The sequence below is a fragment of the Trichechus manatus genome, unplaced genomic scaffold, assembly GCF_000243295.1.
Source record: "Trichechus manatus latirostris isolate Lorelei unplaced genomic scaffold, TriManLat1.0 scaffold00006, whole genome shotgun sequence".
In the NCBI taxonomy this organism is placed as follows: Eukaryota; Metazoa; Chordata; class Mammalia; order Sirenia; family Trichechidae; genus Trichechus; species Trichechus manatus.
In genome coordinates, this window is record NW_004443942.1 from 24,204,196 (window position 1) to 24,213,900 (window position 9,705).

Consider the following 9,705-nt stretch of genomic DNA (forward strand, 5'->3'; position numbering starts at 1 on the left):
ATTTCCCCTCCCCTGCCCATGGCAGACATTGCTAATTAATCACCATACTCTTTCCCACTGAGGTAGGATGCAATGTCTTAAGACGGTGCTACACAGAGCCACTACCAATCAGCTGTAATTGAAACTTGAGGAGAAACTAATTTGCCATCTCTGTCACAGCCCTTTCACCTACTTGGCCTTCACCTGAGCTCTGCTTCTTGAATTTCTACCGGTCAACTGAGGCTCACTTCAAATGCTCCCTACTCTAGAAATCCTTTCCTGATTCCACTCTGTTACCTCCAATTCTCTAAACACTTTACATGGATCTTATACTTCTTACTTCAATTTGCCTTGGTTTGGTAGTTGTGTGTGTTGCTGTATCTCCTTTTTGGACCATAAGCATCTTAAGGCAGTAAGAGCAGACAGAATTCAAGTTCTGGAGTCAAAGTGCCATAGTTCAAATCATGGATCTGTCCCATCTAGCTGTGAACACCTGAGCAAGTTGTTCAATTTCTTTCAGCTTCAATGTCTTCATTTGTAAAATGGGCATAATAACTGGATCTACTTCAAAAAGTTGTGTGGATTCAATGAAATAATGTAAGTGAAGCACTTAACTAAGTGCCACACACATATTAAGCATTCAAAAATGTTACTTATTCCTCAAAAAGTTAAACATAGAATTACTATATGACCCAGCAATTCCACTCCTCGATATACACCCAAAAGAACTGAAAACTCTGTCACGCAAAAACTTGTACATGAATGTTCACAGCAGCGTTATTTATAATATAGTCAAAAAGTGGAAACAACTCAAATGTTCATCAGCTGATGATGGATAAACAAAATGTGGTCTATCCATGCAATGGAATATTAATTCAGGCACAAAAGGAATGACATACTGATACAAGCTAACAACACAGATGAACCTTGAAAACATTATGCTAAGTGAAAGAAGCCAATCACAAAAGGCAACATAATATATGATTCCATTTACATGAAATGTCCTGAATAGGCAAATCCACAGAGACAGAAAGTAGATTAGTAGTTGCAAGGGGCTGGGAGGAGAGGCAAACGGGGAGTGACTGGTTAATGGGTATAGAGTTTCTTTTTGGAATGATGAAAATGTTCCAGAATTAGGTAGTGGTGATGGTTGCACCTCCACACATCTGTCAGTTTGTCAGACTGTGGTTGCTTGCGTGTTGCTGTGATGCTGGAAGCTATGCCACCAGTATTTCAAATACTAGCGGGGTCACCCAGGGTGGACAGGTTCCAGTGGACCTTCCAGACTAAGAGGGGCCCTGGTGGCACAGTGGTTAAGCATTTGGCTGCTAACCAAAAGGCTGGCAGTTCAAACCCACCAGCCACTCCTTGGAAACCCTATGGGAAAGTTCTGCTCTGTCCTATAGGGTCACTATGAGTTGGAATCGACTGGACAGCAGTGGATTTTCATTTTCCAGACTAAGATAGACTAGGAAGAAGGACCTGGTGGTCTACTTCTGAGAAAATTGGCCAGTGAAAACATTATGAATAGCAGCTGAACATTGTCTGGCATAGTGCCAGAAGATGAGCCACTCAGATTGGAAAGCACTCAAAATATGACTGGGAAAGAGCTACCTTCCAAAAGTAGAGTCAACCTTAATGACATGGATGGAGTAAAGCTTTCAGGACCTTCATTTGCTGAGGTGGTAGGAATCAAAATGAGAAGAAACAGCTGCAAACATCCATTAATAATTGGAACATGGAATGTACAAGTATGAATCTAGGAAAATTGGAAGTTGTCAAAAATGAAATGAACTACATAAAGATTAACATCCCAGGCATTAGTAAGCTGAAATGGACTGGTATTGGTCATTTTGAATCAGACAATCATATGGTCTACTGTGCCAGGAATGACAAATTGAAGAGGAATGGTATCACATTCATTGTCAAAAAGAACATTTCAAGATCCATCGTGAAGTACAATGCTGTCAGTGATAGGATAAATATCCATATGCCTACAAGGAAGACCAGTTAATACAACTATTATGCAAATTTATACACCAACTACTAATGCCAAGGATGAGGAAATCAAAGATTTTTACCAACTTCTGCAGTCTGAAATTGATTGAACATGAAGTCAGGATGAATTGATAATTACAGGTGAAGGAATGCAAAAGTTGGAAACAAAGAAGGATTGGTAGTTGGAAAATATGGCCTTGGTGATAGAAATGATGCCAGAGATCACATGATAGAATTTTGCAAGACCAACAACTTCTTCATTACAAATACCTTTTTTCAACAACATAAATGGCAACTATACACATGGACCTCACCAGATGGAATACACAGGAATCAAATCGACTACGTCTGTGGAAAGAGATGATGGAGAAGCCCAATATTATCAGTCAGAACAAGGCCAGGGCTTGACTGCAGAACAGACCTTCAATTGCTCACATGCAAGTTCAAGTTGAAGCTGAAGAAAATTAAAGCAAGTCCACGAGAGCCAAAATACAACTTTAAGTATATCCTACCTGAATTTAGAGACCGTCTCAAGAATAGATTTGACTCATTGAACACTCATGACCAAAAGACCAGATGAGTTGTGGGATGACATAAAGACCACCATACATGAAGAAAGCAAAAGGTCTCAAGAAAACAAACTATTATAACGAAATGTGCAAAGACCTGGAGACAGAAACCAAAAGTGAAGAACACGCAGCATTTTTCAAGCTGAAAGAACTGAAGAAAAAATTCAAGCCTTGAGTTGCAATAGTGAAGGATTCTATGTGGAAAATATTGAATGACCCAGGAAGCACCAAAAGAAGATGGAAGAAATACACAGAGTCACTGTACCAAAAACAATTGGTCAATGTTCAACCATTTTAGGAAGTAACATATGATCAAGAACAGACGGCACTGAAGGAAGAAGTCCAAGCTGTACTGAAGGCTTTGTCGAAAAACAAGGCTCCAGGAATACCAATTGAGATGTTTCAATGAACAGATGCAGCATTGGAGGTGCTCACTTGTCTATGTCAAGACATTTGGAAGACAGCTTCCTGGCCAACTGACTGGAAGAGATCCCTATTTCTGCCCATTCCAAAGACAAGTGATCCAACAGAATGAGGAAATTATTGAACAATATCATTAATATCACACTCAAGTAAGATTTTGCTGAAGATCATTCAAAAGTGGTTGCAGCAGTACATCAACAGGTAACTGCCAGAATTTCAAGCTGAATTCAGAAGCGGACTTGGAACAAGAGTTACCATTGCTGATGTCAGGTGGATGTTGGCTAAAAGCAGAGAATACCAGAAAGATGTTTACCTGTGTTTTATTGACTATGCAAAAGCATTCAACTGTGTGGATCATAACAAATTATGGATAACATTTCAAAGTATGGGAATTCCAGAACACTTAATTGTGCTCATGAGGAACTTGTACATAGAGCAAGAGGCAGTCGTTCATACAGAATAAGGGGATACTGCATGGTTTAAAGTCAGGAAAGGTGTGCATCAAGAATGTATCCTTTCACCATACTTATTCAATCTGTATGCTGAGAAAATATTCCAAGAAGCTGGACTATGTGAAGAAGAAAGGGGCATGAGGATTGAGGAAGATGCATTAATAATCTGTGATATGCAGATGACACGATCTTGCTTGCTGAAAGTGAAGAGGATTTAAATTAATTATTGATGAAGATCAAACCACAGTCTTCAGTATGGTTTACACCTCAACATAAACAAACAAAAATCCTCATAAGTGGACCAATAAGCAACATCATGATAAACAGAGAAAAGATTGAAGTTGTCGAGGATTTCATTTTGCTTGGATCCACAATCAATGCCTGTCGTAGTTATCTAGTGCTGCTATAACAGAAATACCACAAGTGGATGGTTTTAAGAAAGAGAAATTTATTCTTTCACAGTTTAGGAAGCTAGATCCAAATTTAGGGTGCCAGCTCCAGGAGAAGGCTCTCTCTCTGTCGGCTCTGAGGGAAGGTCCTTGTCACCAATCTTCCCCAGCTGAGGAGCTTCTCAGCACAGGGACCCTAGGTCCAAAGGACACGCTATTCTAGTTCTTGTTTCTTGGTGGTATGAGGTCCCCTTGTCTTTCTCTGCTCGCTTTTCTCTTTTATATCTCAAAAGAGATTGACTCAGGACACAACCTAATCTTCTAGATTGAGTTCTGCCTCATTAACATAACTGCCACTAATCTCACCTCGTTAACATCATAGAGGTAGGATTTACCACACCTAGGAAAATCACATCAGATGACAAAATGGTGGACAATCACACGAAACTGGAAATCATGGCCTAGCCAAGTTGACACACATTTTTGAGGGATACAATTCAATCCATGACAATGTCCATGGAAGCAGCAGTCAAGAAATCAAATGACATATTGCATTGTGCCAATCTGCTGCAAAAGACCTCTTTAAAGTGTTAAAAAGCAAAGATGTCACTTTGAGGAATAAGGTGCGCTTGGTATTTTCAACTGCCTCATATGCCTGTGAAAGCTGGGCAAGGAATAAGGAAGACCGAAGAAAATTGACACATTTGAATTATGGTGTTGGCAAAGAATACTGGACTGGCAGAAGTATGAACAAATCTGTCTTAGAAGAAGTACAGCCAGAATACTCCTTAGAAGCAAGGATGTCGGGATTTCATACTTTGGATAAGTTATCAGGAGGGACCAGTCCCTGGAGAAAGACATCATGCTTGGTAAAGTGGAGGGTCAGTGAAAAAGAGGAAGACTCTCAATGAGATGGATTGACACAGTTACTGTAACAATGGCCTCAAGCATAGCAACGATTGTGAGGATGGCACAGGACTGGACAGTGTTTCGTTCTGTTGTACATAGGGTTGCTATGAGAGGGAACCGACTCTCTAGCACCTAACAACAACAACGATGGTTGCATAACATTGTGAATATACTAAAAACCACTAAGTTGTACATTTTAAAATGATTAAAACGGTGAATTTCGTCTTATATGAAATATATCTTTTTAAAAAGTTACTTATATTACTGTTCATCTTTGTATCCCTTACAGCACCCTAAGCATTATCAATAAAAAGGTGATTTTGTAAAAAGAAGAGGAAGATATTAAACATAGCCTTAAATGCAAAAGTGAAATGAATAATCTCCATAAATTATAGTGATTATAATTTGCATGCAGGACAAGCCATAGATAATGGTAATCTATTCATCTGTAGAACTTCTGGGACTAGACTAAAAAAAAAAGAAACCAAACCCAGTGGCTGTTGAGTAGATTCTAACTCAGAGCAATCATATAGGAGAGAGTAGGACTGCCCCATAGGGTTTCCAAGGCTGTAATCTTTCCAAGAGCAGATCATCAGGCCTTTTCTCCCATGGAGCAGCTCATCAGTAAGTGGGTGGGAAAAAATGCAAATAAAAACAATAAGAGGCCATTTTAAAAATATTTTTTTAAATGTTAATATCCATTGTGATTGACAAGTGGAAATGATGCTATCTCATCATTGCTGTATTATATGGAGGTGAACATATACATTTCTACACCCTTTCTGGAGGCTAATTTGACAACATGTATAATATATACATACGTTTATTGTTAGAAAAAAGCCCAGAATGATATACTGTAAGTGGTGCACTTGGAGGTGGAATTAGGCACTTTTCTCCTTTTTCCTATCCCTAAATTTTTCTATAATAAACGTAAGTATTGTTTTTGTAAGAGAAAAGAATAAAAGTATTTCTTAACTTTTTGAAAAGCAATTCAGAGGGGGGAAAAAGTCCCCATTCACTTGGTTGAAGTTGACTTGTAAATTTTTGAAAAACTTTTAGAAACAAAATAGAACTTTGTTGAGCTTATCAGTGATACACATAGAAAATGATAGATAAAATATAGAAATAACTGAGGAGACATAGGTCTGCAATTAGAGAACGACTCATGAGATCTTTATAAATCATCAGAGCAAAAGTACAACAAGTTAAGTTCATGGAAATGAATGAGATAATAATCTCATACAATGTTTAAGAACAGATTCTCCATGCTTATTGAAGTGGATTGTTAAATTTTCTTCTAAAATGGTCATTCCAGCAGTAAACAGAGAGTATCCCTCTTACCACACCCTTTCTGGCACTGAATGTGTCATTATTTTCTATCTTTGCCCATCTAGCTGGTAAAATATGGACCTCGTTTTAGTTTTCATTTTCTCGATTGCTAGTGAAGTTGAACATTTTGTAAGGTTTACTAGCTGTTTGTATTTCTTCTTTTTTGAGTTGTCTGATCATGTGTTATACCTGTTGTCATGGATTGAATTATGTCCCCAAAAAATGTGTGTATCAGTTTGGCTGGGCGATGATTCCTGGTACTGTGTGATTTTCCTATATGTTGTAAATCCTGCCTCTATGATGTTAATGAGGGAGGATGGGTGGCAGTTGTGTTAGCAAGGCAGGACCTGATCTACAAGACTGGATTGTGTCCTGAGGCAATCTCTTGAGATATAAAAGACAGAAGTGAGCAGTGAGACAGGGGGACCTCATACCATCAAGAAAGCAGTGCCGGGAGCAGAGCGCGTCCTTCGGACTGGGGTCCCTGAGCAGAGAAGCTCCTAGTCCAGAACACCGAAGAAAAGAAGGCCGACAGAGAGAAAAAGGCTTCCCCTGGTGCTGACTCCCTGAATTTGGACTTTTAGCCTACTTTGACTGTTAGGAAATAAATTTATCTTCGTTAAAACCATCCACTTGTGGTATCTCTGTTATGGTGGCACTGGATGACTAAGACACCTGTTTTTTAAGTGATCTTTCTTCTTATTGATTTGTTACAGTACCTTAAAGGGTAAGGATCTTAACTTCTTATCTGTCATATATGTTGCAAATATTTTCCCCAGTTTGTCATTTGCCTTTTAACTTTACTGGTGTCTTCTGATGTTTAAAAAAATAATTAATTTTTATGAGGTCAAATCTCTTGATCTTTTCTTTTATCATTTTCCTTTGCTTTTGTTCTTAGAGCTTCTTTCTTCACTCTAAGAGAAGATTTTATCCACCTGTATTTTCTTCTAGTTCTTTTATTTATTTATTTATTTTCATTTAATTCTTAAAGCTATCTGGAGTTTGTTTTGAAGATGTGAAAGAGGCAACTAACTTTTAAAAACACATTTGTTAAATATTACACATTATAATAGATCCTGTGCAAAGGAAATATTTACTATATTAAATGTGTACAAGGAATCATCACTCAATACGACAGAATTTCCTATGACATAAGCATTTAGACAGCTCTTCAGAGTTCATTAAAAAAGGCTTGGGCTGTGTGGAAAATTATTTTAACAGTTTCCTTTTAGAAGGGGGGGGACTTTTTACTAATAAATTTCTATATTAACATTTTGCAAAGAAAATGCATCATTTTGCTAGTAAATAATTGAAATTTTTATTATAAAAAATGCCCTTGCATGATTAGAACAACATGAATTTAATCCCCAAAATGTAGAGACTGATCCAGTCCTCACATTCCCACCTCTCCATCCTTATCACCAGCCACCCCCATGGCCCTCTCTCTCTCTGGCCCTAGCCACCCAGTGCTAGGTCAGAACTCACAAGTCAAAAGGCCACCATCCTTCAGACTACCAAATAGGCAGACATCAGGCTTTGTGTTCAATAATTTGCTAGAATGACTCACAAAATTCATGGAGAGTATACCATATTTATAATTACAGAATTATTATAGCCAGAAAGGATAAAAATAAAGATACCTAGGGTGAGGTCTGGGAGTGTTCCCAACCTGAGCTTCTATGTCTCAAGGGACACGCTATCCTCCCCAGAGCAGACTTTCCTGTCAACCAGGAAGCTCTCTGAGCCTCCATGTTTAGGGCTTTTATCAGCTAGTCCTGCATGATAGGCTCTCATGCCTCCTAAGGCTAGTTGATATTGGCCTCCCAGCTGAGTCTTTTCTGGTCTGGCCAACCTCCACTCACCAGCACAAATCCTCAGGTGTGGCCTGTATAAGTCCCAGCCAAGGCAATCCAATTACTCCAAGGGTTATTTTCCCAAGGACAAAGGCCACCTTACCTCAGGTAAAACTAAGTCATTTACCCTACAGCCTTTCATTGCGTGAGAGGGTAATGACATACATCAGAGTCAGATCTTGAATTTCACCTTTTGATGACTAAAAGAGAACAAAAGAGCCTCTTCATGATTCACAGGGCATGAATCATAACTACTGAATGATTACGTAGAATTCCAATGCCAAAGGGGTGAAGCAGAAATCATATTGGGTAGAAACCAGAAATACAAGTTTGAATACTCCCCCTGATTCACTTACTAAATTTCCTTAGATAGAGCTCTTAAAATTCCTTGCACCCATTTGTCCATACATTAAGTAAACATCTTATTTAGGTGTTAGAAAAAGATGAGTTTATGAGTTAACATATTAAAGTATTAAAAGCATCTTGATCTAAAAAGTCAATGGACAGGGTCAGCAATTCCAGTCATCGGTAACTCAGGAAAACTAAAATGTTTCCTCTATTAATAAGTCTCTTCTCTGGGGCTCAGCTGTCATTTCAGTGTACATAAGTACTCATAGGCCCATTGAGGGTAGTGGAATATCAGAAGTGAACGGTTTGGGAATAACAAGTATTTCATGTTTACTGTTAATGAGACTCAAATAATAATGTATTTTAAGAAACCAAACCTTCCTTTCAGTTTCTGCTACTTCTGAACTCCTTCAATTTCTGCTACTGCTTCCTTTCAATTTCTGCTATTTATCTTTCAACATATAAAGTATTTCAGCTTTTTAAGATGCTAACTACATACATAAACATACACAAATGCTCACAAAAAGATGCATATTCTATGAATTTGTTTATGAACATTTTACAGAATATGTATGTGATAACATTGATGTAAGTAGCTGCATACATGCCAACAACCATATCCTCAGGTGATAAAAAAGACTAATCAAGAAATCAGCAAATTTAATAAGATCATTTCATGATTAGAGACTTCTGAGTCCACAATAGTTGGAGATTTACTTAACATTATCTAGGCCCTCAGCCTCTAGAATATAAATTTTCAAGAACATTTTGATTAAAACTGATGGAAAAGAGGATTTACTTATTAGTTCATTCAACAAAGGTTAATTGCACACCTGCCAGACACTGTGCTAGGTGATAAGGAAACTATTAGGTTGAACCATATGAAATTGACATTTTTATAGGTCAAAAATAGATTAATATCAACAATTTAATATGGTCCAACCTAAAAAAATTACTCAGAGAGGGAAAGAAGAATGAGAATTGAGAATCATAAGAAAAACAAAATTTTCAAAATAGTGACTTAGAAGAAATATGGTAAGAGGGAATGAAAGGAGAAGGAAAAAGAACTAGGGAATAGGAAAATAGAAGAGAATAACAAAAACACAGAAGAGAATAATAAAAACATACAATACTAAAAGTCAATAAAGTTTTAATAAATAATTGAATTCATCCAGTATTTAGTGAGTGTTCAACACTGCAAAGATAGTGTCCTGATAGGCAAAATGTTGTTGTTGTTGTTAGGTTCTGTTGAGTCTGTTCCAACTCATAGCGACCCTATGAACAACACAACTGAAACATGCCCAGCCCTGTGCCATCCTCACAATCGTTGTGCTTGAGCCCATTGTTGCAGCCACCGTGTCAATCCATCTCATGGAGGATCTTCCTCTTTTTCGCTGACCCTCTACTTTACCAAGCATGATGTCCTTCTCCAGGGACTGGTCCCTCCTGATAACGT